The following is a 19,807-nucleotide window of genomic DNA, read 5'->3' on the forward strand; positions in this document are numbered from 1 at the left end:
CTCCCTTTATCCTCTCTTGTGACCTCATCACTAAGGTCCCCAGTAGCAGCCCCACTGGCCTAAACCTGGTGCTTTCAAATGGCCTCACCTTCCCAGTCCAATTAGGCAGCTGTTATTTGATGCCAACCAATCAGTTTAAAAAGCAACACTGGTAAAGCTCCTTCCTCCAAGCCATGAGGTCAGTGCCCCAGATAATAGGGCTAGGGTAACCCAGGCAACCAGGTTAACAGACAGGTGAGAGAACAGGTCACCTGATCTGCAAGGGCAGCAAACTTGAGACAAAGGGAGCAGGTTCCCCCCTCCCTCTGGAATGTATCCGCTCAAGTTACAACTCAGGGTTACCTGGAGCAGATGGGGCCACTGCAGTGACCATGGTAACCAAATTGTCAGACAGGTAATAAGCCTGGTAGCAGAGTTTGGAAAGATACTGTGATGGTATTCCATCACAGTCACTGCCTCAGATTTCAGTATCTAAACAGAAAAGCCAAAATGTGAACGGGCCAAGCAAGACAGAGAAGAGAAACGACTTGCTCAAGGTCACACAGCAGGCTGGTGGCAGTATCACAAGAATATAAGAACATAAGAAATGTCACCCTTGTCCAACCCATGGTCCCATCTAACCCATTATCCTGTCTCTGACTGGCAGGGATGGATGCTTTAGAGGGAAAACATTGAACCAGATATATTTAGAATGATTTACCTTTATTCATTACCTTCCTCTCCATCCACAACCATTGGTTGGGAGTTGCCAGAGGAAACATCTCCAACTTCTCTGTTCAACAGCTATTAATAGATCTATCATCCGCAAAGATATCTATTTCCTTTCTGAGCCTGGCTATGCTGTCTGCCTCCATCACCACCTGTGGCCATGAACTCTGCAAGTTAACTACCTCCTGTATAAAAAAGTATTTTCTGGATAAATCTACACATGCGCTTACAGCTAATTAGCTCTGCAGTAAAGCATCGCTGTCTATATGTGCACTGGTATTACGGTGCAGTAAACTAATTAGCACTGCCATAAGATAGTACTGTTGGGGACTTTAGTGCTTTAAATACTAAAATCTTCGAGGCAGTAATTGTCAGGGATAGTATTATCTTATGGTGGGGTCACTTACTGTGCTAAAATACACATGCGGATAGTGACCAGGTGGGGGCAAGACTTGTGACTACCACTTGGCCCCATGGCTCCGCAGGGTGAGCATCCTTGTACTCATTCCAGTCACTCTGCTGACTGCTGTCGGCACCTGGAGCCCAGGGCTGACTCGTGTGTCCTCTGCTAGCCAAGCTGTACTGTGCCCTAGTATGAATTTCTGCTGTCTCAGGCACACTTTTAGATTCTGCACAGCAATTTACTCTGGCTTGAACTACTCCGGAGCTTATTGCATTACCTTAATTGCACATGTAGATGCATCATCTCTTATTAGTTTTGAACCTGTCACCCACTAATTTCAGTGGGTACCACCTAGTTCTTGTAGACTGGGTTTTGGTGAACAACAGTTCCCTTTTCAATTTGTCCATATGTGCTTTGTCCATTCATGATTTTATAGACCTCTATCAGATCCCCTTTTGGCCTTCTTTTTTCCAAACTGAAAAGTCCTAACCTTATTAGTCTCTCCTGGTATGGCAACTGCCCTATATTACTGATCATTTGGTTGCCTTACTCTGCAACTTTTTAAATTCTCCTACATTCTTTTTGAGATGTGGAGACCAGAACTGTACATGGTATTCAAGATGTGGGTGCACCATGCATTTGTATATGTGGCAGGCTGGCTGGTGGGCTCATCAGCAGCCTGGATTGTTACCTTGAACCTGAAAAGACTCAGGCTGATTGGGGGAACACTTCCACCCATCAGGAGGAGGCAGGAGGCAAGCTTGCTCTTCCCTGGCTCAGGGCAGAGTGAAGAAGAGGACCTGAGGGGCAATTAACCACTCAGGCTTTCCTATTGGTCCATTTTCAATCTGGGGATGGAGCCTCCAGAAGTGACAAAAGCTCAGCCCACAGGGCACTGTTGGCGAGGGATGATGAAAATGGAGGCAGTTACTTCAGAAGTGCCCAAAAGAGGCTGCCACCTATCAAGTGGCTGGGTCCCCAGCTCTGCCACAGAGGGAGCCGCAGTGTTGGTGCACAGATTGGTGCATGGAGGGTCCGGGAGCAGACAGGATCTTGGCGGCTGCATGAGGCAGTGCAGGTCTCCAACCCTGTCTGAGGCATGAGCCCTTGATGCACGGATTGGTGCACAGGGCTGGTGAAGGTCCAGGAGTGGATGGGACCTTGGCAACTGCATGAAGCAGTATAGGTCCTCAACCTACAGTGAGGCTGTGCCTGTCTGGTGCACAGAATGGTGCACGTGGCTAGTGAAGAGTGGTTGGGACCAGGGTGACTGCACAAAGCAGCACCAACCTCCATCCCTGCATAATGCAGTTGCTCACTTCGGGGCACAGGGCAGTGCAGGGGCTGAGAGCAAGCTGACAGGCTGGGTGGCTGCATGAGGTGGCTTGGGCCTTCCTACAGTGAGTGGCACAAGTTGACCTCCCCAGTGAGGGAGGACGCCCAACCCAATCCACCATTTGAGAAAAGCCTAAGAGCTCCAAAAGCTGTGGGAATTGTGAGTAACCCAGGAAGAGGATTTCCACAGGGGAGGAGGAGCCTTCCAAACAGGGAAAGCCCTCCCCACTGTGAGGAATCAATGGGAAGCCCCTGACAGGAGGGGATGATTTGCCTTGGGACATAGAGAGGAGTCTAGGGCCCCTGTTTGTTAAGGGTAGTTACCTGGTCATGGGGCTCTCCTAGCTTTGTAACCTAGGAGAAGGTAATAATGTTCTGTTAGTTAATGAGATCCTTCCCCAGGTGCTATTTCTTCTTTGGCCACAGCTGCTGTGCCGTTGGTGTGGTCTGTTTCCTTACGCTATTGGTATACTTGTTGTAAAACCTGAGTCCTTGTTCTTGTATCAGGAAAGGATTCTAAGCTGTTTTATATTTGAACTCATTATATGGGTTATCTGTATATTTAAGGACTCATTTGATGTAACCTGATTGTGCATGTACAATTATTGTCCCATCATTGCCAGATATTCTTGTCACTGTTTTGTTGATTAACCTGTGTTTTATCCTAAGTGCTCTTTTGCTTGCTGCTTGGAGAGGGTCTGTTGAGGGGGAAGAGGCTGCAGACTAATCAGAAGGCCTCAGAGGACTAGGCCTGTGCCTGAGTCAAGGGGTTAATAAGAGCTATCGACTGTGTAAAACTATATCTGTAAATAACACACACACACACACACACGTATATATGTATGTATATGGATGTATTCATGTGTATGTACGTAAATTCATCATTGCAAGTTTTATATGCAACCCAGGTACACCCAAGGATGTGCCCTATTCTCAGTTGAATGGGATGGGTAGGCAGGAGGGGGGTGCTGTGAGAGGGATGCCAGAATTTCAAGCAAATCCCTCTTTCCTCTGTAGAGTTAGCCCAAGCCCAAAGTTCTTAACTATATATTATTAAGTTATAATTTATTAAGTTATAATATACATAAACATAAAACTAAATATCATATACATATATTTACACAGTGAGCAGTAACTAATAACCAAGGTCAAACCCTAAACAACACTATTTACAACATCACAATACAACATTTCCATTACAAAATATAAGGTGCAAACATGAACAACCTTAATAACATCTATCCTTTAATATAGTTCCTGATCCATGGCAAGAGATAGTCTTCCTTCCAATGGGGTTCCTTGGGGGGTGTCCAGGAAGCACCAGGGGCCCCTTCCTTTAGGGCCTTGACTAGACAGGAGGGCTGCTCACCCAGCCCCTTCTCTGGGTTAGCCGGCCCCAAATGTCTTTCCCCGGTGGGACCTAAGGGCCTAATGACTCATGCTCCCTCAGGTGGCAGTAGTCAGGGCACAGCCTGATGGGGTCTCCTGTGCTATAGCACCTCTCCAGGCCTCTCCCACACTACTGGATTCCTCCCCACCATTTGCCATGGTCTGGGCATCGAGGGCTCAGCTTCTCTCAGCTGCTGTACCACTGCTGCTGGCTTCTGGGTGCTGGGCCTCACACTGCAGCACTACCGTTTTCCCATGCCCTGGCTCAGCACTGAGAGCTTTCTTAGCACAGACCGGGCCCTTCAGGCTCTCGCCAGCCATCCTCATCCCAGGTGGCTAACCCAAGCAACATCTGCGGCTCCCTGGCTTCCAAGGCTCAGGCCTGTGCACAACCGTGCACACCACGGGACGTGGCCACTTGCTGGGAGATGAGACCTGAGCCTTATGAACATATACACACATACACACACACTCTCACTCTCTCCCTCCCTCATTGTTCCCTCTGTCTCTTTCTCTCCCTCCCTCACTGCAGGGACACCCTTGTACATATACACACACACACATGCGTGCGTGTGTACACATACATGTATACATGCCCTCCCACTCCTGGCCCTGGGGTATTGGTGCAGGCCCTGTGCTGCAGTGATGCAGCTGGGGCCACGTGGTACTGGAGTGGCTGGCAGGCATTCAGGGAAGCAATGAAAGCTGTGGCAGGTAGAAACTTCTGGTTGGAGAGTGGTGGGAGTGGGAGGGGGTTGGAGGTGGAGCTGGGTGGAGCTGGCCTTGCTGGTGAGTCCTGCCAGCTTTCCCTGGGCCCTACTGCCTCTGGCTCCTGTCATCTTTGACAGGCAGCCAGGGACAGATAAATATACATTTTCTAAATTTTTTAGGGGTTCTGTGGTTCGGATAGACTGGCCTGGTGGCCTGGATCCAGCCTGCGAGCCATATTTTGCCTGCCCTGGCTTACATGGAGCTCTGGCAGGAGCCTGTGCTTACTGAGAAGTGAGCTCACATCTCACTGCGCCTGTGTAACACAGACAAAATAGAGGGGACTCACCTTGCTTTCCCTATTCCTGGATCTACTACTGGTCCTATGTGAATGTCCTAACCATGAATAGAGAAGATCCAACACCAATAACTGAGACAGCACCCCCTGCACTTATGCTTATGTACACATACATGAGTTGTGCATTCACCCAGCCAGTGGGCACACAGAATATATGCATGCTCATATATACATGTGCTCCCTCACTATAGGGTAATCGAGTCACAAACAATGCATAAGTGCCAAAAAGACCACTTACACAGCTGGAAATGTCTTAAGCGTGCAAAGAACAACAGAATTCTGCCTCTAGTGTTTAGGCTTTATAAATGCAGTGTTGCAACACTGAATTCTTTTTGAGTGTCTAGCCCTGAGGATTTAGAACACATGATACTAATGGATATACTAATACTGGATATTATTCTATGGAAAAATAATAAAAATACGTCTCCTAGTAGGTGATTCATTTTTTAACCTTTTGTTTCCAGACACTTCCCCATTTATTTTATAAAAAATTCAACACATATTTATTGATTAGACTAAAAATAATTGCTTGCAGTCACCTATAACCTTCCAATTATTTGAATATTATAAAAGCCTTAGTCTTTCTGTCTGTTCATAATGCTTTATTCATATTCTGATTGGTTGTGTGGAGGTGGTGGTGGCAAGAGAGTGGATGGAGCAGGGAGGCAGGGGAGAGCGGGGGGCAGATGTGGGCCTCTGTTCCCATCCCCCCCCCGTCATTCGTGATGGGCAATTTGCTAGAAGTTCTTATAAGCAGGAATCCAGGTTTTCCATTTGCTGCAGGAAAACATGGGTTTTCTCTTTTATAGGGGAAAAACATGGGACATTGTGGATTTCCCCATGCAGGCTGACAACTAGAGGAAGCAGGAGGAGGGTGATCAGGTGGGGGAGCCATGTGCATGTGTGGGCACACATGAATGTGGCAGGAAGGCAATGGTGAAGAACAGTTCCTGCAGTGCTCTCCAGGTACATCTATAGGGAAGGAGCCCAGGCCACACATTGGGTGGGGAGAGGGGCATAGGCCACATGTTGCGGGCCTGGGGGGGGCACATGCCCCCTGAGATTTCTGTGCCCACAGTGGGGCATGTAGTGCGGGGGTACAGCAGACCTGCACCAGCTCAGGAGCTGCCTCTGTGGTCCAGCAGGAGGACCTAGTGCAGGAGGGAGCACTGCACCACCAGAGCCAAGCTGATGGACCCCCTGCCCACCTGCCAGCAGTGGTGGGGCACAACTGCATACTGCTGCCACTGCCATGCCTCACCATGGTGGTATGGCACTGAGTCCTGTCCACTGGGCCACAGAGATGGCTCCTTCCCAGAGCTGGTTCAGCCCAGCTGCAGCCCTGCACCCTGCGGTTGGTGTAGAAATCCTGGGAGGCACGTACCTGCCTACCTTCTCCACACGCCCACTCTCTTCCTCACACACTGGGAGCTGGTGGGCAGCAGGTCAGGAATGAGGGACACCAGCAGGGCCAGGAGGATGTGGGTTGGGAGTGAAGGGCACCAGCATGGCTGGGGTTGGTGACTTGAGAGTGAAGGGCAATGGCATAAGCAGGGGCAAGGTACTGGCATATCAGAGCTGCTCAGTCCACAAGGCGGCGGGGGACACAGCTGCAGCTGGACCTACCTCCTGGAGAGAAAGGGCAGGGGATCTTTGATTTTCCATGATAAAAAACCCAAAATCAAATGCCAACATTTATAGTTATTTAGAATTTGTTTTATTATAATTGAGGCACTAGTAGGCTTCCAAATTACTTTATAATTGTAAATATATCAGTAAAACATTGTGTTCAATTGATACCTATATATGTAGAGGTGTTTCATGTTAATTGCAGAAAAACACAGACTTTAGGGTTTTAAATCAGAGATTTTGGGGCTTTATCAAAGAATTTGGAATTTTTAAATAGAGAAAACCAGTGATGTATTGGCTAGGATGTAATGAAGGGAGAAGGAATCAGATCCAGAATTTTAGTATGTCTGATATGGGTTTTTCCAGAAATGCCATTTGGCATTTATTCCTGTTAGTTTTTGTTCATTTATGCATTGAGTTAATTACAAATTTTAAGGCATTAATTTAGGGGAAATGAGTACATTGGTTATGCAAATTGAAGATGGGGATGGGAGAAGGAAGAATATTGTGATTTGTCAGTGAACGAGAAATAACAGCAGGGTTAGTGCACGGAGTCTCAGTCTGTTAAAAGAGGGGTTATCAGGTTACTAGAGACTGGTGAGAAGATGGGAATAAACAGAAATGATTTTCCACTTTTTCAGACTCCCATTTTGAAGTGGTAGAGGGGTGTAAGGGTGGAAGGGAAGTGAAGTTTCAAATAGTAGATTCTTTGTGGCAGAAAAACAGCCATAGTCTAATTTCATGAAAGGAAATTCCAGTTTATAGGTTGTTTTAGGGGCCTTCAATCACTGGGGAACCCCCATCACTGCATAATTTGCAAGGAACGGTTCATTCTTTTTTTTGGCCTTTGCCTACAACCCATTCACAAACCCCACACCCACACCCCATTATTAAATGTGTCTGCACATTTACACATTATTTATCCCAAAGGTCTGTGTAGCTGCAGTGGTTTTAGCTTTTTTCTGCACACCAGGTGTTTGAAAGAAAATAATATTCAGACTAGCATTTATCACCCTCTTGCATTCTCTGACTTTCTAAGGCACTGCTGAAAAGAAAAGAATCAGCAGGACAAAATGAAGAGCAGATCAAAAGCAACTGTTGCTTCTTCTTTGAATATATAGATATATATATTTTAGTAGTTTGCCCAGAGTGCAATAGACTTGAAGTTTTGGGAAAGACACTTTCCTATCAGAAATAGGTGTTATGTCAAATTATTTTCATTTCTGAGCAGAAAGAGTGAACAAAGAAAGAAAACAAACGATCCATGATGGTTATCATACTGCTGGTAATTGAAAGAGACTAGCTCCTTGGAACTTGCTGATTCTATTTCTGCCTGGGCAAAGCTTATTATTATTTGCAATCATTGAATAATGGATTCAGTATTCCAGCATAGTCTCTAGAAGTGTTTTTATTTGATGTAAGCTTGCATGATTTAAGCTCTGGACTGTGTCAGGCTATGATAAAAGCTGCCATCACCTCACCAGGAATTTCCTGTAATGTATAAACACTTGACTTCACGCTAACCTCCCCTCCTGCCTCTTGCACATCCTTGCATGCATATCAATGACTGCTGAATAGGGCACTGCTGTGTACCCAGGCCTAGTCAACAGCCTGAATTGATCAAGGCCTAAGGATTACTGCACCACTGACTGCTAATCAATAGATATTGAGTGCAAGCCCCTGCTCTAAATTCAACAGGGTTAATAAGTGTCTACACAAAACAATGGTCTGAAATACAATCTTTCTATTCAGTGAGCAAGGAGAGGCACAAATGTTTGCTTCAGCAGCTGTAGATAAAACCTGTGGGAGGCAAAGCTTTAGCTTTTACCCAAATTTGGCCTGAAGCATTCTTGATTTGCTAAGTGTGCTGTGCATTAGAGACAGCTTTGTTGCTGACAAGAGAAATACCACATATGATTACATGTTTCTAAGCTCCAGAAAGTCTCGTTTGATCTCCTTTGTGCATGGAGGATATATGACACTCCTTAAAGTCCCCTCTATTAGACCTTTAGTTTGACCATATACACTCAGTATGCAACCCTAAACACATGCAGGACAGAGAAAAGGGCTCAAATTGAATGGTTTGCCAAATACTTTCATGTTTAAATAGGTGACAATTCTGTACTCAGGTGAAAAGTAAAACTCACATGAGAAAAATGAGATTGTTCACAAGAAGCTTGATTTCTAATAATTTCAAGTGGTATAAAATAACACCCCCAACTTCTAAATTATGCATAGAGTGAGTTTTATTACAAATAGAAATTCTTAGTGGAAAAGCCAGCGCTGAAGTAGTTTGCCAAAATATCTGTCTGAACTGGGGTAGTCAGCCAACTGCAGTTACTGCTAGTTTATGATGAATGGTGATGTCCTAACATTTGCTCAACATCTGTCTGCCTACTTCATTTCTAATTGCATATCCTTGGATAACTGGTAATGATGGTATGCTAGATTTCACTGCTGCAGAGTCAGCTGAATGAGGCATGAATGTGAAAGATTAGGTATGTTTATGTTCTGTGGCCAAATCTGCCTTCGGTAGATACCCCATTTATTAGAAGTAGGCATATTCCATTAATGATGGATTTATTGATTCCAGTGGATTATCAGTGGTCTAAATACCTTCACAGTAGCACATAACTGATGCTCATCATTAGAATTTTACTGAATTACTTACAAGGAAAATTCAGTATTAAGGCTTGTTTTTTTCCCAGATGAACTGCACTTGCCAATGGCTTATGGTGCATCATATGCAAGTTATGACTCCATTAATAAAAAACTAGATCTTTTGCAAATAAAGACAAATACATTGCACAATCTGCTGAAATACATAACTGCCACTCCACATTAAGTGAAATAAACATTATTTATTAAAAAGCCTAAGTTGTCTGTTTTTCTGTTTTGCTGAGTTATTTTGCCTATTTTTCATATCAAAATGCTGAGCCAGTTAATTTTTTTTTTAATTAAATGACAAATTTTGTGTGCCTTTAGTAATCAGATGCATTCCTACCCTGGAGTGTGTTTCGAAAGTTTTATCAGCACCCTTGCTTGTGCTCTGTTCCAGCACCAACACTGAGAAAATAGAGCTACATAATGGGAAGCTACTTTGGACAGCCCTGTTTTAGATTATAGGACTGGAAGAGGAAAACATGCACCATTAAAGACGCAAGAGTGCTCCTATAGATCCTGCTGAAGCAACTATGCCATTTACTGGGGACTAGAGAGGTGAATTAGTGGAAACCCTGCTACAACACAGTGGAGTATCTTCTTAGTTGGCTTGCTGGCCCACTTGCCTTGAATCACCTTGTTGCTGGATCTGTAGTCAAGAGGAGAATAAGGGGGAATCCCCCACAAAATATCATTACGAGGTTCTGTGTTTCCTCTTCAGTAGTTTGCAGGGTTGAAAAAAGAATTATATTAAATAACTTGCAGATTCCCTGCAGACTGGAACAAGAGTTGTGGGAGGGATGATTTGAAGGGAGCTTCCAGGAAGCTCCATGCACCTGGGGAATTATGCAGCAGCTCACAGCCCACCAATGGCACCTATCAGCTGTGAGCCACAGCACCAAGTACAGTGCACTAAAAATAAAGACCTGAATTGCTGCAGTCCAAATGACAGTCCCTTTATTACTGCACCAAGCTCTGTGCACGAACAGATGCTATCAAGAATACATCGCATTTCCTGTCCATAATGCCCCCTCCAAAAAACCCCCGCAAACAAACACCACCCAACAACAACCACAACCCGAAACACCACAGAAGAATTTGTGCAGATTTTGAGAAGGAAGACTTATTTGTTTGGGACTCAGCTCCTTCATTCAGGCAAGTTAGCATGTTATATCCTGGATTTTCAAGTTCCCTCCATCTATTTGGGTATACTGCATTAGGATGATGTGCTTCATGTTTTCTTCCTTTAATAAAAATTCTGCCTAACCTCATTCCCTCCGTGTGTGCCTCCATGTCCTGGTTCTATATGGGGTTTTGAAGTTCATCCAGATGATGGTAGTGGTGAGCTGAGGTTACCTAGGATTGAAGGTGGAGGTGGCAAAAAAAAAAGAGAGAAATGCGGGAAAACAGGTTAGTCCTTGAGGTTGAATTTTCAAAGCAGCGCACTGGGATTTAGAGAACTATTAATTAGAATTGCTTGGTCAAAACCCTGAGCAATGCTTTGAAAGTTTACCCTTGAACTGTAAGGGATCAACTCTAGCCCTTTCTATAATTTTTAGCCTGAACACAGGAAAATACATTGGAATATATTATGATTACTTAATGGTCACAATAAAAGCAGTGCTTGTGTGTGTCCCAATGACATCCCTCTGGGTGCTAAAATAGCTTTAAAAAGTAGTATTATACATAAGTTAAATTAATAATTTGGTTCCTGTTTAACACACAAAATGTGCATATTGTAGTTACCTACAGAATATATTGGCTTTATTTTAATTATAGAAGTGACAGTGTGATGATTCAAAACTCTTGTTAAACAAAGAACTTCATGAACTGGTTGTTGCAATCAATCAGCTCACACCTCACTTCCACTGTGATGTCTCTGGAAAATTTCCAAGGAATGCAGATGGGCTCAGCTAAGGCTACCACTGTGGAAAGAATATAGATGTATAGTATCTTGCCATTATGCACACAGTTAACCTATGCACAAACATGTTATTGCTGTTCTGTCTCAATTTACTTCTTCCATTTCTTGCATCTCAAAATCAAAGCTGATTGAAAATTAGAATCCCTCTCTGGAAGAAAATTAGAATATTGCAATATATGTTTCTATTGTGAATTGAGACAAAGATTAAAAGAAAGCAAAAATTCAATTTGGAACAGATGAAGTACTTTAAATTTGTTATTTAAAGAGTGAAATAGTGTTTAAATTCATAGTTTTTGATCTTGGTAGAATCAAGGCACCTCATATTAGACTCAAGGCAGTCCTCAGAATGTCAGCTCTTAGCGCTTTCACTCCTTTTTTCATTTTGGAAAAATAGTAGCGCAATTAGCCTGTTGCAAATAACTCAGAAATACTACAGCAAGCCAGAATGTTTTTAACATGGTGGCTTGAAACCTCTGGGACAAGATCCTGTGAATCTTGTGCCATGGCATCCTGGTTGAGAATCATTGGTTTAGGTTAATATTTCAGGTTGGGGATATCTATTTCAGTGCGTTGAAATTACCCAGAGCATTTTGTTTGAGGTTCAACAACTGTAGTTAGGATGCATCAGACACCTGAACTACATCTTCCATGGGCAGTGAATTGAAGTAGTAAAGTCTCTAGTAGACTTTATGGGGTCTAGCCCCCAGGCTCCCACCCAGCTGCTGCTCTCCCTTTCACTCTGATTACAGCCGCAGCTGTGGCCTCCATGAGTCACCCCCAGTGTCTACTTCCTATGTCTGCCTCAGTGGGGGGCTCAGCCATGGAGGGCGAGCGGAGGGCTGTGGGAGCTGCCCACATGAATGCATGGGAGAGAAGTGGGGGAGGAGCTGCCATACACATGGTGCAGTGGGGCAGGAGGTGACTGCACAGTAGGAACACAAGGCATCCCTGGCAGATGCTATTGCAGCCCCCACAACATGTCCTCCCTGCTGCGATGGCCCATGTGGAGTGTGGTCCCCAGTGGCTGAGAAGTTAGATAGTCCTGTTCTAGGGACATGCACCTTTTGTGGTGGTCCACAGACAGTCATTTGATGCATCTTTGATTTGGCTGTGTACCGAGCCCTTCATTGTTTTGAAAATTAGGAGTGAGGCTTTAACCAGGCACCAGCGCCTCTGGAGAGGTTTGTGCGCAGGCCTGATGGGCACCGTGTTCTTCACAGTCAAGCACAAACACAATCAGTCATAGTAATCCAGCCCACAGAGTGATAAATACATACATTTCTGTGAGGAAGGGATAACGTTTCCTGGCAAGCTAAAGCCACATGTACACACTGAGTTGACTCACAGAAGGAAATAACCGAGGGGTACGCTCAAATGGTCTTTCAGCATGTCCAAAGAAAGACAAACCCAATTCCAACCTGTTTCCATCTCTGTCGTATAAATAATAACTATATTGTATCATTTGACCTTAGTTTCACAGCATGCATCTGACCACGTGCTGTGCAAGACGTGCAATCAAAAGCAGGCCAAGGGAGGAGCATGTGCTCTGTGTCTTGCCACTTCCTCCACCTGATTTCACCATGGCTGATTTTTCTCTCACATGCCCATTTATTATCATGCTGATGGAACTCATTCCTTCCATTGCGGATCTGTTGCTAGATATTATTAGTCCACCTCTCTGCTGCACTAAATTTAAGTAGCACCTCCAGCACCAGCTGGAGAAAAAAAATGTGAACATGTAGGTGAATGGTAGTATGGACTCAGTGCTATTTATATTGCATAGTTTCTTAGTCCTTATTTAGTGAGGAGCACTTGGTACCTGCAAGCGTATAATCAGCTGAACTCAAGTCATTACTTGGTTTTACAGCCAATACTTAAATCATGGATCTCAAGGTCTTGACAAGAGAGAATACTTTTTCCTTCTAACCACACGCAAGGGTGGAGAACTTTTCTCTTTTGCAAAAGGGTTTTGTTACTGCTCATTTTTGAAGTTGCAAAGACTAGCTAAGTGGTCTTGTGTAATAAGGTGTAAAATAATTTGATATAGATAACTGTCAGTCTGTGCAGAAAGGTGAAACTCAGGTCATAAGAAAGAACAACACAATATAGTGAAAAACAGGAGTTATTGTTTGCAGTTTTTATTTTCAGAACAGCAGTGAGAGTGAGACTCTGTAGCAATGCAGTGCCAATGCAGAAAAAGAACTCAATGGCTGTTCATTAGGTACAGCCAGTTTGGATGAGGCATCATAAAAATTATTGTCTATTCATCCAGTGGTGATACTGCGCTCAGCAACTGTCAACATGCAGATGAAGGTGCAGGAGACACTGTTATAATAATTTATTCTGACCTCCTGCATAATATAGGACATGGAAATTTACCCAATATTCCCTGCATCAAGATTGTACCTTGCACTGGAGCTAAATATTTACCTTTCCAGAAAGAGTCTTCAGATCAATACAGGAGGTCTAACCGACTGCAGATACACCACTGCCCTTGACAATTTTATCATCATCTTTTCTGTAAAACTACATATTACACTTGGAATGTCAGGTTTCAGCTTCCGTCCATTGCCTCTAGTTATGCTTTTGTCCATTAGAAGCATCCCTCTTTACGAATAAATAACTTTTGCCTATCTAGAACAATTTTTCCAACCATTAAGTTGGTCTAATAAAAGATATCACATTTACCCAAGGAACCTTGTCTGCTTTTCTCTATCTAGGTATTTATAGATGGTGACTGACTGGCTCTTAATTTTTTTCCTGGATCAATTCAATAGGTCAAGCTTTTTTACTCCATTGCTATAAGGCACATTTTCCTGACCTTGAATCATTCTTATAGACATTTTCTGGGCTCTTTCAGTTTTAGCATCCTTTTTAAAGTATGGGCATTAAAATCAGAAGATTTTTCCAGTCATAGTTTCTACACAGTAGCAATACCACCTCATTGTGCTATCTTCCTGCTTTTGCATCCAAGAATTATGTTATTTCATTCCCGTGCCATGGCTCCAAGAGTCCATGCTCTGTTCCTAATTCACCAGAACCCCTAGGCAGCTTTCCAGTTCATTCTTTTCCAAAATGCAGTCTTTCTTCCTACAATGAGCTACCTCCCTTTTTCTTTACAAGTAGGTCCTAAACATCAGCTGCATTGAGATGCATGTTGTTCAAATTAGTGTAAAATGTAAGCCAAATCACAGTCTAGAATTGGTCAGCTCTTAGTATTTACTATTCCATCTGTTTCTGTATCAGCCCCAACCTTGGCCAGCATATTTTCTTCCAAGTTCTTGACGAGGATATTGACTAGAGCTAGGCAAAAGGAGTGTTAATATATGGTTCCCCACTAGAAACATCCCCATAAAATGATTTTGTCCCCCAGTATATCACAGAGCCAGCTTTTTTATCCACTTATTATATTATCCTGACTCCAATGGGTCTTAACTTTTTATCAGGAATTTCATTTGGAACTAAAACATTGTAGAATAGAAGTTTAAGCATATCATAGTTAGTTTTACAGCCAAAACAGAATTTCACCAAAGGATAATAATTTTTTTTATGACAAGACTCACTTCCCATTAAAACTGTTGATTATCTGTCCATTGTACTTGTATGTCTTTTATTACCTTGGTAGTATAAAAGTGATGTTGTAGCCATGACGGTCCAGAAATTACCCAAGGGGCAAGGATTTCTTAGAGCAATAACTTTTGTTGGACCAACTGTATAGTTGGATCTGGTTATATGTTACATTACGAGCTGCTTAAAATGTTGATTGATATTAGTGATAGCTTGAGTTTGGAGCAGCCACATGTTCAGGCCAGCAGGGGCCTGGAGAACTGAAAGTAAGAATCCCGCCCCTCCCATTCTAGGTTTCCCCCTACCCACTCTCCCCTGGGGTTCCCTTGGTTCCCCTCCAGCTCCAGGGCTCTTCCATCCCTCCCCCGCTCCCCCCGGGGCTTCTGCTTGCTCACCCCTCTCACTTGTGGCCATCCTGGGAAGAGAATTAACCTGCTGCCCAGTCCCTACTGCTATCACTGCTGGGCTACTGTTCTTCTCTAAGGTGAGCTTGGCCCAGAGAGCAGCCAGATCAGCTGTGGCCAGGTAGATAGGTTAAGACTTCCCTGCCTGCTCCCTCAGGGCAGACGGTGCAGGCAACAACTGAGAGCAGCGAGTGGGGACTTGGTGCACTAGGGAGAGTGATGGGGGGCAGTGGGCAGACCTTCGTATAATACAAGACATGTAACATGGATGAGAGAGAAATCTTGGCTGCAGTGGTGCAATTTTAACCCACTTAAGAATGCTTAAAATGAGTTTCACATGGTAATGTGTGGAAAATCCAGGAGTAAAGAGCTCCAGGAGCTGCCTAAAGTTACCATTAACAAGGCCCTTAGACAAGCTTTTAAATGCGGGATGTTTTTCACCATAATGTCTTAGCACCTCATAATTTTTAGCACAGTTCTATGTAATGTGGGTGTTTTTTGAGATGAACAATAGAGACAAGAGACAGTGCAATTCTATTTCCCTCAAAGGCTAAATGGTAGTTTTCTCCCCATGTATTTGGCTGGCTTTAGCATATATTCTTGCCTTGTGGAAGCATGCATAAATTTAGTGCACACGGTCAGATATGTGCTCACCGGGTAAGCATGTGGCTACGTACGAGTATACTTGAGTTTAGATCTGGGAAAAAGGGAAGTGCCCCTTGCATGCAATAGCTATTGGGTAAAATAAATAATAGTGTAGGTTTCTCCCCCCCCGCCCCGAAGCAGTGTCCCAGGGCTCCCTCTTATACACGTAAGAAAATAGCCATCTTGCTGAGCAACGTAACATCTAGTACAGGGGTGGGCAAAGTCTGGCCCACAGGCTGGATCAGATCCATGGCAAACTCCATTTCCCAGCATCCCCCGCCAAGGATGCTGCAGACTGTTTCCCAGGGGACCCCAGCCCCAGCAGCTGTGACACTGCAGGGCCAGGGTTTCCATGGAGACCAGCTCCACCCTGCTGTGTGCCCTGCCAGCACTGCTGGGGCTGGGATCTTGCAGCAGTGGCAGTGTGGTCCAGAGCTGGGTAGGGAGAGAGCTATGATCTGCTGCCCGCACACTCTGGCAGGAGAATGCAGGTAGCGGATCACAGCTCTGCCCCAGCACTGGACCAAGCTGTCACCACTGCAAGATCCCAGCCCCAGCCACAGAGTAGCTCCCCACCCAGCCACATGCCCTGCCAGTTTTGCTGGGGCTGGGATCCATGGAAACTCCAGCCCTGTGCTGCTGTTGGGGTCTCCATGGAAATCAGCTACTGTGACATGGGTAGGGGCTGCTGGGAAATGGAGTCTGGCTGCCAGTCAGATCTGCCATTTTCCATCCCTTGCTCTAGCAGGTACCCTTCTTCGTGGTCCCTCATGCACTCTCACTCTCTCAGCTGCTGAAGTGGCCAGCTTTAAAGAGGTTTCTGGAGAAGTGATTGGACAACACCTTTTCTACAGTGTGGAAGTTAGAGCACTAGGCTGGAAATTCAGGGAAACATAGGCTCAAGTCCCATCTGGGCAAATGGGGCCTAGGACTGTGATCTTTTTTCCTCAGCAACTATTGGTGTAAATGGAAGTGAGGTGTCCTTCAACACTGATCACCATGGGTTTCTGGACAGCTATATTTTTGTGACTTCCACTCACCTCCACATGAAGGATTGGCGTGCGCGCGCACCCTTCCCCCAAAAGTCTGCCATTAAAGATGCATAAAGGGAAATAGAATTCAGTCTTGAATGACTTGCCCATTGTCATACAGGGAGACTGTGGTGGAGCAGGAACTTGAATCCATGTCTCCCAGATTCTAGATTACTGCCCGAATCTCCAGCCCACCCTTCCTGTCACTTATCAGTATACTACAGGGGTGTCAAACATGTAGCCCACAGGCAAGTTCTGGTGCAAAGAGCTGCTCTATCTAACCCACTGGACTACTAATGTGGCTAGAAAGAGAATCTGGAGTCCTCAAGCCCTGATAGATGTGCCTGTTGGCAGCAGGAGGCTGAGTCTGGCCATTTTGCTGGTTGCTACTGCCATAATCCTGCCTCCTTGGTTGCTGGACCCTATTATGTGCCCCATGCCAGAGCTGGAGCCAAACCTTATTCTATGGTGGGGGCATGTGGGGATGGCAGCTCTGGTTCCAACATGGGACATATGACAGGGTCGGATCCCCTGCCATGTGCTTCAGGTTGGACAAATCATTCCCCTCAAGACATACTTAGTATGTTGTCCAACCCAATTTCAGTTTTCTAAGAGACTGACATCTATCACTTTTTTCTTTACAGACTCTTCCACAGAGAGCTTTCACCATCAAGAAACTTTTTCTGGCACTCAATTTAAAATTTCCTCCTTGTCTTTAGCTAGGACTTGATATGCCCTTGTACTCATCTGTCTCTTTAGGAAGCTGTACATTGCTGGTCCATGGTTGTACATCAGACAACAATATACCCCAATCCTGTTCTCATTAAAATCTATGACAATCCCCCTATTGACTTCAGTAGGAACAGGATCGAACCCTTACACTGACAAGGTTTTTCCTGCCTTTGCAACTGTACCAACTGATATAGCTGTGGGAAATAAACACAAGGCAGTTGGAGTCATCACCATCAATCCTTGGCCTTTCCGTTCATCTGACCTGCTGCTCCTGGCAACATGTTCCTCTGGGCCTCTCCTTCCATCTTTCCTTTTGTTGTCAGTACATTTAGCATAACAAAGAGGCCCTTCCCTCCAGAGAAAAACAGCTCAAATGAAGTAGGGGAGGGATTTTGCCCTCTGGTCTACTTTATATAACATGACAAATGTAATTGTTTTGGTACATTACAGTGCAACTGTTCTCCATCTTAGTGAGGATTGGCCCTGTGAGGTACCAAAGATGAACATCAACATTTAGGTGTCATTGGATTGGTAGCAGCTCCTCAGCCAGCCTAGTCAGTCCCACTAGACCCCGGGGAAGTGACCTTTTAGCTCCTTGTAGGATTGTGAGGGCTTGCCAGGGGCCCAGCTGTTAAAGCCTAGGCCCCTTTTTCTCTCCAGCCACACCTGCCTTGGCCTAGTAGTAAAGGCTCTCAGCTTCTGGGCTTTAGGCCCAGCCTCAGCACCTTTTTAGAGTTCTCACTCCATGTGCTAACAACTGCCCCTTAGGTTGGGACATCTTTCAGCTCCTATGACACGAGAGAAGGGGGCACACCCAGGCCCCCTATTCACAGTCTTCTCCATCTCTACAGCCACAACCCAGCCACAAGTCTAACTCAAACCAAAAAGTTGCCTACTCTATAAAAGACATAAGCTTTCCTCTTTGTAAAAATAGGCTGAAGACCTTACCTACCTAAAAGACTTCCTCATCCAGCTCCCTAGACAACTTACATAACCACCACACAAACTTCTTTCCCCTACTTACCTTACCCAACCTTGGGCTGGGTTTAAATCCCCTAACCCAGGCTACTTCCAGTTCCCTGACCAGGCCTGCTGCTCCATGCCACCAGGTGTGGCTGCTCACTCGTTAATCCACTGCCTTCATAAGCACCAGGCTCCGGCCACCTGCACAGCTATCTTTAATTACCTGACTTTACCAGTTTAAAAAAAAAACAAAAAAAAAAACACTAGTGGTTCTCTATTGCACTCAGACATAACGAAGAACTTGGCTTCCTCAACTCTTCCTAAATTTGGTTTTAGATGCTAAGGCTAAAAATGCTGGTAAACCACTGCCTAATCCTGGAGACAAATAAGCTCCATGTATACGTTCCTGTTATCAATACAATTTCTTAGATGCTAGACTTCTACTACTATATATAGTCAGATCTGCTCCAGTTTGAGGAGGTAAGTGCCCAAGTCTCTTAAAAAGCTTGATTTTTTTCACTGAGAACATCTAATCACTAGGCTATAAATAAGTCTTGGGAAGGCAACCTTTCCCCCTCTGGCTGAAGATCTCATTCTATGTAGTGAAAAATTCAAGAAGAATTAAATAAAGACCAAACATTATTCTGTTGCCTAATGATTAGCAGACTCATCTGGGAAGGAGAATTCTGGGGTTTGGTACCTCTTTCTAGGACTCCTAACATTTTATCCAATGCCCATTTAATGTAAATAGAGAAACTGTCTCTGGCATAGAGACTGCCACCAGCAGACAGTTCCATCCTTCCAAGGAACATCTGTAGATGCCTGCTGCCATTTGAGGTTTCTTGGCTGTGGATTTTGAGTGGACAGTGGCTGAAGCCCCGATTAAGATACTCCAGACACATTTTTTACTGGGACTAAAGTTTCCTTACAGATTAGGAAACTATGATTATTGATTAGGAGATCTTATTAATATTGGAGGCTCCCTTTCAGCATACAATTTGCTTTTAGTTGAGGTATGGTTACTGGAAATTGGGAAGTAGAAGGATGTCCTAGGATTGGTAGCAGCTCCTCAGTCTACCTTGTCAGCCCCACCAGGCCCTGGAGAAATGACTTTTCAGGTCCTTGTGGGTTTATGTTTAGTTTAGGTTCATGAGTCAAAGCTGTGGATTTCACTTGTGCCAGGCTCTTAGTTAGGCAATGCTGTGCATAATTTATTGGTGACCAACTGATGCATTAGTTCTAGCATCAAGTAAAGCAGGGGAAAAAAAAGGTTAAAACCATGCTGGAGGAAAGGAGAAGGGAAGAAGACTTTCCTTGTCCTAGGAAAATTGATGGTTATGGAAGAATCTC

General features: G+C 44.6%; 1 long non-coding RNA gene across 1 annotated transcript; it reads right to left on the bottom strand.

The window, feature by feature from the left end:
* Nucleotides 1–10,336: 10,336 nt before the first annotated feature.
* LOC109312197 lies at nt 10,337–18,514 on the bottom strand. The gene is made up of 3 exons (XR_002101731.1): nt 18,443–18,514; nt 11,050–11,116; nt 10,337–10,547 (listed from the first exon to the last, which is right to left on the bottom strand). It is a non-coding gene; the product is annotated as an uncharacterized LOC109312197 (long non-coding RNA).
* Between the last annotated feature and the right edge of the window lie 1,293 nt (nt 18,515–19,807).

This window comes from Crocodylus porosus, unplaced genomic scaffold, assembly GCF_001723895.1.
Source record: "Crocodylus porosus isolate Cpor-Errol unplaced genomic scaffold, CroPor_comp1, whole genome shotgun sequence".
Lineage (NCBI taxonomy): Eukaryota > Metazoa > Chordata > Crocodylia > Crocodylidae > Crocodylus > Crocodylus porosus.